Below are 18,279 nucleotides of genomic sequence, written 5' to 3'. Positions count from 1 at the left end.
GAAGCACTGATCATCTGACGTCAAGGAAGCTGAGCCTCTCCCTGTACATCGTGTTACGAGATAAGTGCCTTCTGTGTGCTGCAGCCCTCTGCTGCCCCCCTCTCTGCTGTCCAGCTGCAGATGATCATTTTGCTCATCGTCCGAGGTCCAGTCTAAGTCCGTGCAGGTGCCACCCATCCTGACCTGACTCTGGGAATCTCCAAAGTGTAGAAATTAACCACATAGCTAAAGTACTGTGAACAAACCCTTTCCCACTGGTAGGTAAGATGTGATCACTGAGTACTTATTGGCTCGCTTGCCGTGTAGGAGTTCCAAGTAGAACGCTTGCTTTGGGAGTCTTGTGTCGGGCATGTGAACAATGTGGCCCGCCCAACGGAGCTGGTGAAGTGTGGTCAGTGCTTCGATGCTGGTGATGTTGGCCTGATCGAGGACTCTAACTTTGGTGTGGTCGTCCTCCCTGGGGATTTGTAGGATCTTGCGGAGACATCGTTGGTGGTATTTCTCCAGCAATTTGAGGTGTCCACTGACTATTGTGATGTCTGTAAGCTTGTAATGCTTGTAGCTCCACACTGTGGATGTGGACGTATTGTGTACTGCAGCTGCAGAGTTATAATAAACAGAACCAGTTCTTTCCGGTAGCTTCTGGACAGAGAGCCTGCCATCTTAAGAGCTATGAAAAAGGTTCCTGAGATCCTTAGTATTACTAATAAGAAGAGTCAGAATGGCGAAGTGGATTCTGAGCGCTCGATACTGACTGACAAAGCTGCTACACCGTTATCGGCTGCCCTTCAGGATGGTGTGATACACCGTTTAAATGGACATGATGCAACTTCTGCTTACAGATCATCAGACAAATTAAAGGATTTGACTTCTCTCATGTTAAATGGAGATTCTGGTGCACCAGATGTAGTTGAAGAACCACCGTCCCAACATGCATCTTCTCCAGTTGATTGCTCCACAGAGAACAGAGGGAATGTAACACCACCTCGAACAACGCCTAAAAAGAGTGGCTCACCAGAAATTAAGTTGAGGATTACCAAAACCTATTTGAATGGAAAGCCACTGTTTGAATCCTCACTTTGTGGAGATCTTCAGAGAGGTGAGCCTGAGCCTGCACAACAGGAACAACAAGAGAAGAATGAAGACCAAGAAAAAAATTGAGAGAAAAGAAAAAGGAAGAGAAATGTGAAGTATGATGCGCTACTTGAGCGAAATCTGGCTGAAGTGACACTTGTATCCAAGACATCCAATTCTCCTGATGAGCAGGACAAGACTGAAGAAGACCAAGACAATAAAGAAGAGAAAAACGAGGCGACGAAGGAGAAGAAGGATAAGGCTGTCCCGGTGAAATTTGGTGTCGGGGACATGGTGTGGTCCAAAATATCTGGTTAACCTTGGTGGGCTTGCATGGTTTCTTCAGATCCCCTCTTGAGTTCCCACACAAAAGTAAAAGGTCTCAACAGGGCCATTTGTCACCAGTACCATGTCCAGTTTTTTGGAGAAGCCCCAGAAAGGGCCTGAATTTACGAAAAGAGCATGATGCCCTTTTAAGATGCTCATCGATATGACAAGTTGGTCCAAGAAAGTGCCAAACATGCAAGTTCCAAGGCAGAGAAAACAAAGCTCCTCAAACCAATTCCTGCCAAAATTCGTGTTCAGTGGGATGTAGGTCTTGCCCAAGCTAAAGAAGCACTGGCAATGAACCCTGAGGATCGAAAAGCTAAATACACCTTTGTTTATGATCATGACTGTCCACTACTACCGCCTCAGGTTGCAAAGGAAGCTGGGGTTCCTGTTGAACTTATTGAAGTCAGGAACTGGCCAACTGAGGAATTCCCAAGTACCAAGGAAAATCTCACTGACAGTAAAGGAACTAGGAGGAGAAGAAAAAACAGTGCACCAAATAAAAGGCAGTGTTCAAAGCCGTCTGAACCCAAGACCCCTGCAAAGCAGTGTGTAAATAGGACTGTAGATTGTACTGAAGGTTCTGCTCAAAGTCAGTCAGCTGACAGGACATCTTGTAAATCATCAGACTCTGAGAGTGGTGCAGGCTCCCCCGTGACCAAGAGCAAACAAGGAGTCCCCACTCAGCGGACCAGGAAATGTGACACAGCCTTCGCTCAGTTCATGACCTTTTGTCAGAAACGCAGAGACGAGCTGGCTGAGGAACATCCGGATGCTTCTGGTGAGGAGATTGAAGAGCTGCTCGAGTCTCAATGGGCTATGCTTAGTGATAAACAGAGAGCATGCTACAACACCAAGTTCCTTATAGTGACCCCAGTAACTGAGCACAAATCTCCTGTATCAGCTTCAGGTTTTTCAGCAGGATCTCCTGGGCCAACCAGGCGCAGAGTGCTGCAGGAATCTCTGAAAAGAACAACTAGATCGAGTGTTAGTTCAGAATCAACTCGGCAAAGAAGACTATCCAGGAAAATAATAGATTACAGGGAGGACTCTCCAGTGCGAATTGGCTCTAGCAAGAGATTAAAGCGAAACTACTACGAGGATGAAAAGTATGATTTCAGTAATACTGGTTAGGCAGAGGCATGTGGAAGTGATGGTATTCAGGCTGCAGAAACATTGTCTTCTGTTACTAATACATCCAAAAACTTCCAGTCACAGCTGGGGAGATTGGTAGAGCAACCAAACATGACCCCGTGATGTCAAAGGTGTATGAGTATATTGCAACTGGATGGCCAAACCAGGTAACAGACAAAGATACACATCCATTGTCTGCAGACAAATCTGAGGAGGAGGAGGAGGAAGGTGACAATGCCAATGCAGAGCCAACTGCTGCACAGGTTGCCAGGGATTCTCTTAGACGTGCAAGGTTCACTTAGTTACCACCAGCGGATCAATGTAAGTACCAGATCCAACATCCATCCTTACCACCCTCGCCTCCCCCATGCCACTGACACAAAGCTGTCCTGCAAACAAGCAACCACCCATTGCACATCCCCCTATTTTTCCTCATCTCATGTCTTCCCATTCATCATCCAGCAAGTGAAAAGGCAAGTTACCTCCCAGCAACCTAGAATGGGCAACACATGAAAGTGGTACAAGGTATTCCATTTTATGTCATTCTGCTAAAGAACGGAAACATGACAACATTTTCTCATATACACATGAGCATTCCATGTCCAACGACAAAGCTTTACTCTTACTTTTCATACTGCTCCAACCTCTGTGGTTTCAGCGGGGTAGAGGCAGGCTGCTCACATCCCTGCCCTGACTGCCGAGATACCCTTGGCCGTCGACCTCTGGGATTTGAAGCCTGTGCGGCTCGCCAAAGACTGCTCAACCTGCACCTGTGCAGGGCTGGACACAGCCATCAGGAGAGGAGGCAGCATGTCGGGTACTGACTGAGGGGGTGGGGGGTAACGGTGAGAAGTGGGCTCGCTTTGAGTGGTGTCGCCACTTCCATGTCCCCTTTTGTCATCATCCCTTTCATGTGCCAATCCCATTTCACTCCTACCATTCTGCTGGAGAGCAGCTTGGCGCAGCACAGTGTGCATTGCAAAGCCAAGGATAGGTTATCTGTCATTCCTTTGAAGGCGCCAGACATATTGGCATGCAGAGTCTGCCCAGCTGTGGTCAAGGCCTGCATGGACTTATTTGATTGTCATGATTGATGTTTCACGGAGATGGCCAACTCTATCCACGCAAGAAGACATCGTCGCAATGCCCTGGTACACCAACCCACTCATGCTTGAGACGGACTCCTCCATTCTCACTGCACCAGTGTGCTTTGGGCATGTTTGGACGGCCTGTCAGTGCATCACACATTTCTACTGTCCCTCAATGGCGATCCTTTAAATCAACGCCCCCGGGACACAGCATCTCTGTCCAGCTGAGTAGAGCTTGGAGGGGGCTGTGCCCTCTGACCCGGACTCCCCACAGCTGTCCCTGCCTGCACTGTCTGCTCTTGTTCACATGTGAAAAGTGAGTCACCAGGTGAAAGCCCCACTGTCTGTCAAAGTGGACCCACCATAGTTCGAGTATCTGAGCAGGTGCATGGTAAGCATGGGTCCTGTGGTGGTGCACCCTCAGAATGAGTCAGCTCCTCGAAGGATTCATCGCCCTCAATGTCCATGGACTCCTGCTGCAAGCGGGAAGGCCCTGACAGAGAGAACAGATATGAATTAGTACTGGCAAGCTCAGAATTATGAAGAAGATAATATTTCACTCGCTGCTGAAATCAAGTCAACATGAGTGAGAGTTGCATGCCATGTGTGTGGATTATATTTAATTCCATCACTACAAACAACCTATTCCCTTCTTTAGAAATCACCGTGCCCATGATCCACTTGGGACCTTGTCCATAGTTTAGCACATACACAGGGTCATTCAGATCAATTTCCCGTGACACAGTGGGGCGACCATCGCTTACATTTTGTTGCTGCCGCCTGCTCTCTACCTGATCATGCAGGTTGGGGGTGAATCAGTGAGAGTCTGGTTTTAAGTGTCCTTTTCATGAGTAGCTCAGCCGGGGGCACCCCTGTGAGCAAGTTGGTTCTCGTGCGGTAGCTGAGCAGTACTCGGGACAGGCGGGTTTGGAGTGGGCCTTCTGTGACTCATTTAAGGCACTGTTTGATGGTTTGTACTGCCCGCTCTGCCTGCCCATTGGAGGCTGATTTAAACAGGGCCGAGGTGACATGTTTGATCCCATTGCAGGTCATGAATTCTTTAAATTCGACACTGGTGAAACATGGCCCGTTGTCACTGACAGTATGTCAGGCAGGCCGTGGGTGGCAAACATAGCCCTCAGGCTTTCAATGGTGGCGGTGGCGGTGCTTCCCGACATTATTTCACATTCAATACATTTTTAAAAAGCATCCACAACCACCAGGAACATTTTACCAAGAAACGGGCCCGCATAGTGGACATGGATCCTCGACCATGGTCTGGAGGGCCAGGACCACAAACTTAGTGGTGCCTCTCTGGGCGCGTTGCTCAACTGAGCACATACACTGCATTGCCATACACAGGACTCTAAGTCAGAGTCGATACCGGGCTACCACACGTGGGATCTGGCTATCGCTTTCATCATTACTATACCCGGGTGTGTGCTGTGGAGATCCGACATGAACGTCTCCCTGCCCTTTTTTGGCAGCACTATGCAGTTACCCCACAACAGGCAGTCTGCCTGAATGGACAGCTCGCCCTTTCGCCACTGGAACAGCTTGATTGGCTCTTGCATTTCAACGGGGATGCTGGTCCAGCTCCCATGCAGTACACAGTTTTTTACTCGGGACAGCAGATGATCTTGGCTGGTCCAAGTCCTAATCTGACGGGCCGTGACAGGTAATTTATCATTTTCAAACGCTTCCATGACCATCAACAAGTTTGCAGGCTGCGCCATTTCCACTCCCGTGGTGGGCAATGGTAGTCAACTGAGAACATCCGCACAGTTCTCGGTGCCTGGCCTGTGGCGGATGGTATAGTTATACGCTGATAGCGCGAGTGCCCACCTTTGTAAGAGGGCTTTGTAGCTCGCCACTTCCTGACCTTCAGATCGCTGTCACATGTCGAACCGATACCTCGCCATCAGCAGGCTCTTCCTCGGGTTAAGATGCTCCCGAACCAGTGTACACAGCTCCTCATACGTCTTATCTGTGGGTTTTACCGGAGCCAGAAGATTCTTCATGAGGCTGTAGGTCGGTGCCCCGCAGACTGTGAGGAGGACCGCTCTCCTTTTTGCAGCGCTTCCTTCTCCATCCAGCTCGTTGGCTACAAAGTACTAGTCTAGCCGTTCGACATAGGCTTCCCAGTCCTCACCCTCCGGAACTTCTCCAGGAGGCCCACAGTTTGCTGCATCTTTGTGGTGGATTCGTATTCTCGTCGCCATTTATTGTGTTCCTAACACAGATGAGGCTGCACACAGGGAGGTTAAAGCAACAGTGACCTCAGCCTTTAATAAGACACTCCAAAGTGAGGAACAGGCCTAAGGGGCCGGCTTATATACAATGTTCCCAAGGGTTGCTGGGATCCCTTGGGACTTCAGGGGATGAGCTCCCTGGTGGCGGAACATGGGAGTGCATGATTTACAGATACACAACACTTATGTTCTCCCCTTCTCCGGTATGGAGCTCAAATAATGTTAGTGAGCTAGTGGAAACAAATGACACACAGATTAGTGGGAAAGCGGGTTGTGTGGAGGACACAGAGAGTCTGCAAAGAGATTTAGATAGGTTAAGCGAATGGGCGAAGGTTTGGCAGATGGAATACAATGTTGGAAAATGTGAAGTCATCCTCCTTGGGAAAAAAAACAGTAAAAGGGAATATTATTTGAATGGAGAGAAATTACAACATGCTGCGGTGCAGAGGGACCTGGCGGTCCTTGTGCATGAATCCCAAAAATGTTAGTTTGCAGGTACAGCAGTTAATCAGGAAGGCGAATGGAATGTTGGCCTTCATTGCGAGAGGGATGGAGTACAAAAGCAGGGAGGTCCTGCTGCAACTGTACAGGGTATTGGTGAGGCCACACTGGAGTACTGCGTGCAGTTTTGGTCACCTTGCTTAAGGAAGGATATACTAGCTTTGGTGGGGGTACAGAGACGACTCACTAGGCTGATTCCGAAGATGAGGGGGTTACCTTATGATGATAGATTGAGTAGACTGGGTCTTTACTCATTGGCGATCAGAAGGATGAGGGGTGATCTTTTAGAAACATTTAAAATATGAAAGGGATAGACAAGATAGAGGCAGAGAGGTTGTTTCCACTGGTTGGGGAGACTAGAACTAAGGGGCACAGCCTCAAAATACGGGGGAGCCAATTTAAAACAAAGTTGAGAAGGAATTTCTTTTCCCAGAGGGTTGTGTATCTGTGGAATTCTCTGCCCAAGGAAGCAGTTGAGGCTAGCTCATTGAATGTATTCAAGTCACAGATAGATAGGTTTTTAACCAATAAGGGAATTAAGGGTTATGGGGAGTGGGCGGGTAAGTGGAGCTGAGTCCATGGCCAGATCAGCCATGATCTTGTTGAATGGCGGAGCAGGCTCAAGGGGCTAGATGGCCTACTCCTGTTCCTAATTCTTATGTTCTTAAATACCTCCTTTGCCTACAAAACAATTGTTACGGCACATCAAAAAGTAAATCATCAGTTGTGAAGCACTTTGGGGCATCATGAGGATGTGAAAGACAGTGGTCTGGAAATTGCCCTCCAACCCGTTTGCGGGGAGTAATTTGAATTAAATGTTGAATTACTACCAGGAGTGGAGATTGGAGGTAACTTCGACACTCTTGGCTACAAAAATGAATGGGGCGGTGTTGAGGGCGGCAGAGGGGTGGAAAAGAGTTGGGAGTGGGGCGGAAGGCGAGTTGTGTGACTGAGCGCAGCGCTGAACATGTGGCGTTGACGCATCGCAACATCCCTCCCCTTCACTTAAAGGGGAGGGATGCTGTGAGGCCTCCGTTTCACCACTAGGGAAGGATTCGGCCTGTCCAATGGACCGGCACCCAAGAGCGGGTACCGGGCTGTCGGTTGGTGCCCTGACCCAACCAGCAGTCGCCATTGTCTAGCCGAATCAGGAGTCAGCCGACAATTTAAACAAAATGGCGGCCCCAGCAGTATGCCTTCCCTTTTAAGGGCGGGTCGCATCGCCCATCCATTGGCAGCTTCCCGCCTCATGAAGCTGTCAGAGACACCGACCGATGGCGACCGCACCATGGGGCGCAAAAGGGCTTGGCGCCAGGAGGGGCGGGAAAGACGGGGCGCGAAGGTAAGTCAATTCCGCCGCCCCTGGATCGGCGGCAATTGCAGATTTGTCGCACCCTCCGCCTGCCTCAGGGCGGAGAGTCCTAACCACCCCGGCTGTAACGGCTCTTAAAAATAGGGGCAATTTTGGGCCCAGTGCATATATGCAATTTCCCTCTTTCTTTTCCATTTGTCACATGTATGGGTATTTGCAATTTGCCATTATTTGTGACCAAAGTAGCCAGAAAACCGACACAGCATTTGCTTTTACGTCATTTCTCTCTGCTTCCCACACACAACCATAGTGGGAGCAACTTTGCTGGATACCCCACTGCCTGTGCACTAAAGATATAGGTCCAGAATTTCCTGGAGGCTATGCTATGCAGTAGGAGCCATTGAACAGTGCAACAGTCACAGGAAATTCCGATTTATATAACTTACGCTATTACTTACTCCACACCATAATTCCTCAGACTTTTGCACTGCTCCACTTTGCTAAAATGGTGAGCGGTTAAATATGATAGCTCCACATCCTATCAAAACCAATGGCCATTGCAAATTTGATGAATGAAATCTGCTTTGCTCACAACTACCAATTTGACCATTAAAAAAGGCACTGGTGGGCTTTCTAACATAAATTAATATTGCTGTGATTCATTCAAATGCGTTAGGAATGTGTCTTTTGACTTTTGTTGTTTAAATTTTGTGAAATTTGCATTACCATCAACATTAAACTAAATTAAAGACAAGCCATTACTGTGAGGAATCTGGATCAGAAGGGGAAGATCATCTTTCCTGGTCATGGTCAGTCAGATCATGGCCAGAAAATCTTCGGAAAAGTTGACTGAACTCGTTGACGCAAGATGCACTGTCCCGTGCAAGAAGGGCTTCCTGAAACTCCTGGTTAAGTCGTCCTGGTTAACCTTTGCTACTGGTTAATGGCCTAACTCTGTCAAGCCCTTGTGGTGACTGATGTGCAACGGCCACACATGTTAAAAAAATCCATGCACAGGTATCTTCCACCCCTTCAATTGGAGTTCAGGACTGGAATATTGGTCCTTCATTGAAACATCTGTGAACTCATCCCTTTTGGTATGGAAGCAAGTCATCCCCGTTCAAGGGACTGCCTATGATAATGATGATGCACCTGTGCAAAGCCAGCCAGAGACACGGATTTGAGCATCCGCTCATTCTGATTGGCACCATCATAATTGCCAGCCCTGGCAAACAACCCATCCAGTTACTTACCTTATACATTTATGTACTGCCAAGTTAAAGATTCCCTATATTTCTCCAGCAGAGCCCTGCAAAGATCAAGAGGAAAATAATTTGAGGGCCGTGCTCACTTTCACAGCCAATGATAATGCTTGGCCATCAGGTCCAGTAGGGAGCAGGTCTTCTTTGAGGAGGCAGCATCTGTCTTGCCACCACATGACATGACATCCTGAGCCTTGCAGGAGCACTGATCATCTGACGTCAAGGAAGCTGAGCCTCTCCCTGTACATCGTGTTACGAGGGTAGTGCCTTCTGTGCGCTGCAGCCCTCTGCTGCCCCCCTCTCTGCTGTCCAGCTGCAGATGATCATATTGCTCATCGTCCGAGGTCCAGTCTAAGTCCGTGCAGGCGCCACCCATCCTGATCTGATTCTGAGAATCTCCGAAGTGTAGAAATTAACCACAAAGCAAAAGTACTGTGAACAAACCCTTTCCCACTGGTAGGTAAAATGTGATCACTGAGTATATATTAGCTCGCTTGCTGTGTAGGAGTTCCGAGTAGAGGAATGCTTTGGGAGTCTTGTGTCAGGCATGCGAACAATGTGGCCCGCCGAACGGAACTGGTCGAGTGTGGTCAGTGCTTCGATGCTGGGGATGTTGGCCTGATCGAGGATGCTAACTTTGGTGTGTTTGTCCTCCCTGGGGATTTGTAGGATCTTGCGGAGACATTGTTGGTGATATTTCTTCAGCGATTTGCGGTGTTGACTTTCTCTGGTCCACATCTTTGAGCCATACAGGAGGGCGGGTATCACTACAGCCCTGTAGACCAAGTGCTTTGTAGCAGATTTGAGGGCTTGATCTTCGAATACTCTCTTCCTCAGGCGGCCGAAGGCTGCGCTGGCGCACTGGAGGCAGTGTTGAATCTTGAACACCTACACGGCAAGCGAGCCAAGGTGGGCAGAGGAAACGTTTCAAGGACACCCTCAAAGCTTCCTTGATAAAACGCAACATCTCCACCGACACCTGGGAGTCCCTGGCCAAAGACCGCCCTAAGTGGAGTAAAAACGTCCGGGAGGGCACTGAACACCTCGAGTCCCATCGCCGAGAGCATGCAGAAAACAAGCGCAGGCAGCGAAAGGAGCGTGCGGCAAACCAGACTCCCCACCCACCCTTTCCTTCAACGACTGTCTGTCCCACCTGTGACAGAGACTGTAATTCATGTATTGGACTGTTCAGTCACCTGAGAACTCACTTTTAGAGTGGAAGCAAGTCTTCCAGAACCAGGGGTCACAGTCTAAGGATAAGGGGTAAGCCATTTAGGACCGAGATGAGGAGAAACTTCTTCACCCAGATAGTGGTGAACCTGTGGAATTCTCTGCCACAGAAAGTTGTTGAGGCCAATTCACTAAATAGATTCAAAAAGGAGTTAGATGTAGGCCTTACTACTAGGATGATCAAGGGGTGTGGCAAGAAAGCAGAAATGGGGTACTGAAGTTGCATGTTTAGCCATGAACTCATTGAATGGCGGTGCAGGCTCGAAGGGCCGAATGGCCTACTCCTGCACCTATTTTCTATGTATCTATGATTCTATGTTTCCTCGATTTCGCGGGGCCTGCCTATGATGATGATGATTTATTGGCTCATTTTTAATGAACTACTATTTTTTTTATCTTTCAAGAGTGAGCTGGGTCAGTATCTGAAGGAAAAAGAAAATGCAGGTCTGTGGGGAAAGGTCAGGGGAGTGGCACAAGCTGAAAGTCGACACGGGCTCGAAGGGCTGAATGGCCTTGCTCCGTGCTGTAAACATTCGATGATTCATACGCTTCGACATGAATTGCCTATTGTGTTCGGGCCTTGGTTTCAATGGAGAGTTTCAGGAAGCCCTTCTTGCACTGGACAGTGCATCTTGCGTCAACGAGTTCAGTCAACTTTTCCGAAGATTTTCTGGCCATGATCTGACTGACCATGACCAGGAAAGATGATCTTCCCCTTCTGATCCAGATTCCTCACAGTAATGGCTTGTCTTTAATTTAGTTCAATGTTGATGGTAATGCAAATTTCACAAAATTTAAACAACAAAAGTCAAAAGACACATTCCTAACGCATTTGAATGAATCACAGCAATATTAATTTATGTTAGAAAGCCCACCAGTACCTTTTTTAATGGTCAAATTGGTAGTTGTGAGCAAAGCAGATTTCATTCATCAAATTTGCAATGGCCATTGGTTTTGATAGGATGTGGAGCTATCATAATTAATCGCTCACCATTTTAACAAAGTGGAGCAGTGCAAAAGTCTGAGGAATTATGGTGTGGAGTAAGTAATAGCGTAAGTTACATACATCGGAATTTCGTGTGACTGTTGCGCTGTTCAATGGCTCCTACTGCATAGTCTCCAGGAAATTCTGGACCTATATCTTTAGTGCACAGGCAGTGGGGTATCCAGCAAAGTTGCTCCCACTATGGTTGTGTGTGGGAAGCAGAGAGAAATGACGTAAAAGCAAATGCTGTGTCGGTGCTCTGGCTACTATGGTCACAAATTATGGCAAATTGCAAATACCCATACATGTGACAAATGGAAAAGAAAGAGGGAAATTGAATATATGCACTGGGCCCAAAATTGCCCCTATTTTTAAGAGCCGTTACAGCCGGGGTGGTTAGGACTCTCCGCCCTGAGGCAGGCGGAGGGTGCGACAAATCTACAATTGCCGCCGATCCAGGGGCGGCGGAATTGACTTACCTTCGCGCCCTGTCTTTCCCGCCCCTCCTGGCGCCGAGCCCTTTTGCGCCCCATGGTGCGGTCGCCATCGGTCGGTGTCTCTGACAGCTTCATGAGGCGGGAAGTTGCCAATGGATGGGCGATGCGACCCGCCCTTAAAAGGGAGGGCATACTGCTGGGGCCGCCATTTTGTTTAAATTGTCGGCTGACTCCTGATTCGGCCAGACAATGGCGACTGCTGGTTGGATCAGGGCACCAACCGACAGCCCGGTACCCGCTCTTGGGTGCCGGTCCACTGGGCAGGCCGAATCCTTCCCTAGTGGTGAAACGGAGGCCTCACAGCATCCCTCCCCTTTAAGTGAAGGGGAGGGATGTTGCGATGCGTCAACGCCACATGTTCAGCGCTGCGCTCAGTCACACAACTCGCCTTCCGCCCCACTCCCAACTCTTTTCTGCCCCTCTGCCCCCTCAACACCGCCCCATTCATTTTTGTAGCCAAGAGTGTCGAAGTTCCCTCCAATCTCCACTCCTGGTAGTAATTCAACATTTAATTCGAATTACTCCCCGCAAACGGGTTGGAGGGCAATTTCCAGACCACTGTCTTTCACATCCTCATGATGCCCCAAAGTGCTTCACAACCGATGATTTACTTTTTGATGTGTAGTAACAATTGTTTTGTAGGCAAAGGAGGTATTTGTTTCCACTAGCTCACTAACATTATTTGAGCTCCATACCGGAGAAGGGGAGAACATAAGTGTTGTGTATCTGTAAAGCATGCACTCCCATGTTCCGCCACCAGGGAGCTCATCCCTTGAAGCCCCAAGGGATCCCAGCATCCCTTGGGAGCGCTGTATATAAACCGGCCCCGAAGGCCTGTTCCTCACTGTGGAGTGTCTTATTAAAGGCTGAGGTCACTGTTACTTTAGCCTCCCTGTTTGCAGCCTCATCTGTGTTAGGAACACAATAACTGGCGACGAGAATACGAATCCACCGCAAAGATGCAGCAAACTGTGGGCATCCTGGAGAAGTTCTCGGAGCGTGATGACTGGGAAGCCTATGTCGAACGGCTAGATCAGTATTTTGTAGCCAACGAGCTGGACGGAGAAGGAAGCGCTGCAAAAAGGAGAGCGGTCCTCCTCACGGTCTGCGGGGCACCGACCTACAGCCTCATGAAGAATCTTGTGGCTGATGGTGAAAGCCACAGATAAGATGTTTGAGGAGCTGTGTACACTGGTTCGGGAGCATCTTAACCCGAGGGAGAGCCTGCTGATGGCGAGGTATCGGTTCGACATGTGCCAGCGATCTGAAGGTCAGGAAGTGGCAGCTACAAAGCCCACATACAAAGGTGGGCACTCACGCTATCAGCGTATAACTATACCATCCATCACAGGCCAGGTACCGAGAACTGTGCAGATGTTCTCAGTCGGCTACCATTACCCACCACGGGGGTGGAAATGGCACAGCCTGCAAACTTGTTGATGGTCATGGAAGCGTTTGAAAATGATAAATCACCTGTCACAGCGTGCCAGATTAGAACTTGGACCAGCCAAGATCCTCTGCTGTCCCGAGTAAAAAACTGTGTACTGCATGGGAGCTGGGCCAGCATCCCCGTTGAAATGCAAAAGCCAATCAAGCCATTCCAGCGGTAAAAGGACGAGCTGTCCGTTCAGGAAGACCGCCTGTTGTGGGGTAACCGCGTAGTGCTGCCAAAAATGAGCAGGGAGCAGATGACATAAAGATTAGTGGGAAAGCGGGTTGTGTAGAGGGCACAGAGAGGCTGCAAAGAGATTTAGATAGGTTAAGCGAATGGGCTAAGGTTTGGCAGATGGAATATAATGTCGGAAAATGTGAGGTCATCCACCTTGGAAAAAAAAACAGTAAAAGGGAATATTATTTGAATGGGGAGTAATTACAACATGCTGCAGTGCAGAGGGACCTGGGGGTCCTTGTGCAGGAATCCCAAAAAGATAGTTTGCAGGTGCAGCATGTAATCAGGAAGGCGAATGGAATGTTGGCCTTCATTGCGAGAGGGATGGAGTACAAAAGCAGGGAGGTCCTGCTGCAACTGTATAAGGTATTGGTGAGGCCACACCTGGAGTACTGCGTGCAGTTTTGTTCACCTTTCGGAAGGAAGGATATACTGGCTTTGGAGGGGGTACAGAGACGATTCACTAGGCTGATTCCGGAGATGAGGGGGTTACCTTATGATGATAGATTGAGTAGACTGGGTCTTTACTCGTTGGAGTTCAGAAGGATGAGGGGTGATCTTATAGAAATATTTAAAATAATGAAAGGGATAGACAAGATCGAGGCAGAGAGGTTGTTTCCACTGGTTGGGGAGACTAGAATTAGGGGGCACAGCCTCAAAATACGGGGGAGCCAATTTAAAACCGAGTTGAGAAGGAATTTCTTCTCCCAGAGGGTTGTGAATCTGTGGAATTCTCTGCCCAAGGAAGCAGTTGAGGATAGCTCATTGAATGTATTCAAATCACAGATAGATAGATTTTTAACCAATAAGGGAATTAAGGGTTACGGGGAGCGGGCGGGTAAGTGGAGCTGAGTCCATGGCCAGATCTTGTTGAATGGTGGAGCAGGCTCGAGGGGCTAGATGGCCTACTCCTGTTCCTAATTCTTATGTTCTTATGTTCTTTTGTTATCTCAGATCTCCACAGCACACACCCGGGTATAGTAATGATGAAAGCGATAGCCAGATCCCACGTGTGCTGGCCCGGTATCGACTCTGACTTAGAGTCCTGTGTACGGCAATGCAACGTATGTGCTCAGTTGAGCAACACGCCCAGAAAGGCACCACTAAGTTTGTGGTCCTGGCCCTCCAGACCATGGTCGAGGATCCATGTCGACTATGCTGGCCCGTTTCTCGGTAAAATGTTCCTGGTGGTGGTGGATGCTTTTTCAAAATGGATTATATGTGAAATAATGTCGGGAAGCACCGCCACCACCACCATTGAAAGCCTGAGAGCCATGTTTGCCACCCACGGCCTGCCTGACATACTGGTCAGTGACAACGGGCCATGTTTGACCAGTGCCAAATTTAAAGAATTCATGACCCGCAATACGATCAAACATGTCACCTCGGTCACGTTTAAACCAGCCTCCAATGGGCAGGCAGAGCGGACAGTACAAACCATCAAACAGAGCCTTAAACGAGTCACAGAAGGCTCACTCCAAACCCGCCTGTCCTTAGTACTGCTCAGCTACCGCACGAGACCCCACTCGCTCACAGGGCTGCCCCTGGCTGAGCTACTCATGAAAAGGACACTTAAAACCAGACTCTCGCTGGTTCACCCCAACCTGCATGATCAGGTAGAGAGCAGGCGACAGCAACAAAATGTAAACGATGGTCGCGCCACTGTGTCACGGGAAATTGATCTGAATGACCCTGTGTATGTGCTAAACTATGGACACGGTCCCAAATGGATCACAGGATAGCTAAAGAAGGGAATAGGATGTTTGTAGTCAAACTAGACAATGGACAAATTTGCAGAAATCACCTGGACCAAACAAGGCTGCGGTTCACAGACTGCCCTGAACAACCCACAGCAGATACCACCTTTTTCGAGCACACACCCAAAGGATCAACGACACCACGCTGGACCAGGAAATCGAACCCATCATGCCCAACAGCCCAGCAAGGCCAGGCTCACCTAGCAGCCCTGCAGGGCCAACAACACGCCAGCCCAGCGAGGGCACAGCCAACACACCAGAACAGACATCTGTACCGAGGCGGTCCACCAGGGAAAGAAAGGCTCCCTACCGCCGCACCTTGTAAATAGTTTTCACTTTGACTTTGCGGGGGAGTAATGTTGTGTATCTGTAAAGCATGCACTCCCATGTTCCGCCACCAGGGAGCTCATCGCCTGAAGTCCCAAGGGATCCCTGCATCCCTTGGGAGCACTGTATATGAGCCGGCCCCTAAGACCTGTTCCTCACTCTGGAGTGTCTTATTAAAGACTGAGGCCACGGTTACCTTAACCTCCCTGTGTGCAGCCTCATCTGTGTTAGGAACACAATAATAACATGAGAAATAGGAGTAGGAGTAGGCCATTTGGCCCCTCGAGCCTGTTCCACCATTCAATAAGATCATGGCTGATCCAATCATGGACTCAGTTCAACTTCCCTGCCCACTCCTCATAACCCTTTACTCACTTATCACTCAAAAATCTGTCTATCTCCACCTAAATACAATCAAAGGCCCGACCTCCACAGCTCTCCGAGTCATAGAATTCCATAGATTTACAACCCTCTGAGAGAAGAAATTCTTCCTCATCTCAGTTTTAAATGGGCGGTCCTGAGATTATGGACTAGAACCAATGCTTAATTTGCATGCTTAACGCCGAGCTATTGCCCATTTTACCACTGAAACGACGTATAACGCCCTTATATCGCCCATTTTGGCACTGATGGGCTTTTTTAGGAGACTTATCACCAAGCATTATTTTCCCAATGGGCTTACTGCCAAGAAAAAATATTACGCCTGCCCAAATTATTTTGGTAGAATTAGCAGAATGGGCGATTTCAATGCCCATATTATCGCCCAGTGTTACTTTCCTCACGGACTTAATGCCGAGATTCAATAACACCCGGCAACTTTTTTTTGTTGTAAAGAGCATATTTACCCAAACTAGCGGCCGTGGAGATCGGCCATCGTCAATTTCACCACCTTGCACACATATCGTCCAGAATATCACCCGCTCAAAAAACCGCCCACAAAAAGTGGAACTAACCAGGATGGACGCCAGCGGTGTGGCTGGCATTTGTTATATCCTATTCTTCCGTGGGGAGCTGATATCGGAAAGATTTGCCTGAAAGAGCACTGATGTGAGTGACAATGCTGACACACTGCTGTGTGTGTGCAGCTCAGAGATCAATGGCCCCCATCATCTTGGTGCCAGTTAAAGTTGACGTTGATTGATGTTAAGTTGTATTTAACCCTTTCATGGTAAGGAATCACCAGTGTGTAACAGTCCAGCTATCTGAGACAATGCACAACAAGGTTATGTTCAGTAACAAAAGTTTAATAACAACATTGGTCTGAAATCATAAGTATCACAGCCAATAACACCCAACCCCCGTCCACACCCAAACTTTCCCACCATTGACATGAATCACGTGTTCAACATGTCCAGCAACACAGAATACAAAGGCAAAGCAGGAGCGTAGTCCCCAGCCCCCATACATTGCAATAATTTTGCATACATCCAGATGCAGATATAACACAGACATGACCTGCGCACATGCACCTCACATTCCTTCCCCCCTCTCCTTCTTCTCCCCACCTCTACCCCTTCCTCTTCTTGTTCCATGGTGCCTGGCCAAGGAGCTCCTCAGGCGCTGCCTCATTGGGGGGGATGAAGGCAGATGCGGTCGTTGCACGGGTACGGGAGCGGGGGGTACCGAGGGGGCAACATTCTCTGATGCAGAAGCAGGATCTTGGTCCTTGCTCGCATCTGTCATTCACAGTGGTGGATTGGAACCTAGAGGTGGAGTGCTGCACTCGTGGACCACTGGGAGGCCTGTGGCAGCAGTGTTCCTGGTTACCGCATCCAGGGACTCAGCCATGCGCGGAATGTACTTGGTCATGGTGGCCAGGTGTCAGGGTATGCCCCCCAATGAGCTGGTCACCAATGTCTACAGTCCTCCTGGACAACTGTACCATCTCTCCGCTGTCATGTCGCGCTCGTGGAACAGACCTGCCGCATCCACGAGGCCTCCGTGGTGTCGGCCCGTCCTGGGGACAAATGGGGTGCCCTGTAAAGTGGTGCTTGGGGCCGGTACCTCCAGAGTGGAGGCAGGAATGACCGGAGGAGCACTAGATGGCCTTGGGGTGGAATGGGTTCTGGAGCGTGGCGATGCAGCTTCTTCGAAGTCCACACTCTCATCCGTCGAGAACAGACCCAGTGGATTGACGGGCGAGAATCGGAGCTCCTCAGCACCAGATGTAGTAGGATCATCCACCGACTCCTGCCCCACGCCCCCACCTTCTGGCCTCTGTGGCCTTGCCTTAGAGCCGTGCTGTTGGGCTGAGCTGCAAAACACAAATGAGGTTATTGGAGGAGAAGTGGGTGCTCGGGTCACAAGGTGAGTCCAGCGCTACACACAGCATATGCACGACAAAAGCACCACTGCTATCAAAATCTTCGCAGTCATCACATTTCATGACCATCAACATATTGTGCATTGCAATGATTTTCATTAGGCCAGCATTATTTCTAGGACACTTTTAGAAATCATCTATCATACATTATTTTTCAGATATGAGTTGGTGTGGTAGCTATTGATTTTAAATCACGCAATGGTGTAAGCTTTACTCACGTGGCATCACTTCAGGGTCTGCAGATGCTTCCGTGGCTGTCCGGGGGTGCTTCCCCATGAGTGCGAGCACCCGCTCCTCCATCTCAGTGATGTCGCTGGGGACTGGTGGCCCCCCGCCCGTTCGCCTCTACACGGACCTCATCATCGATAGCTTCTTCTGCAAAAGGTGACAGGACGACATGGAATGAGATCATTGCGTGATATCATTGCTAGGTACTGTCACAGACACTGATACGACACATAACCAACAGATGTAATCATGATTATTATGATTATTATCATTCTTTACCTAAAGACGTACACCGTGACTACAGGCTTTG

The 18,279-nt window shown here is 49.0% G+C and overlaps 1 pseudogene; it reads left to right on the top strand.

The window, feature by feature from the left end:
* The first annotated feature begins 672 nt into the window (after positions 1-672).
* Positions 673-2,661, top strand: LOC139274581 (histone-lysine N-methyltransferase NSD2 pseudogene; annotated as a pseudogene).
* The last annotated feature ends 15,618 nt before the right edge of the window (positions 2,662-18,279 follow it).

Source organism: Pristiophorus japonicus, chromosome 10 (assembly GCF_044704955.1).
Source record: "Pristiophorus japonicus isolate sPriJap1 chromosome 10, sPriJap1.hap1, whole genome shotgun sequence".
Taxonomy (NCBI): domain Eukaryota; kingdom Metazoa; phylum Chordata; class Chondrichthyes; family Pristiophoridae; genus Pristiophorus; species Pristiophorus japonicus.
This window is presented reverse-complemented; position numbering and strand designations above follow the sequence as displayed.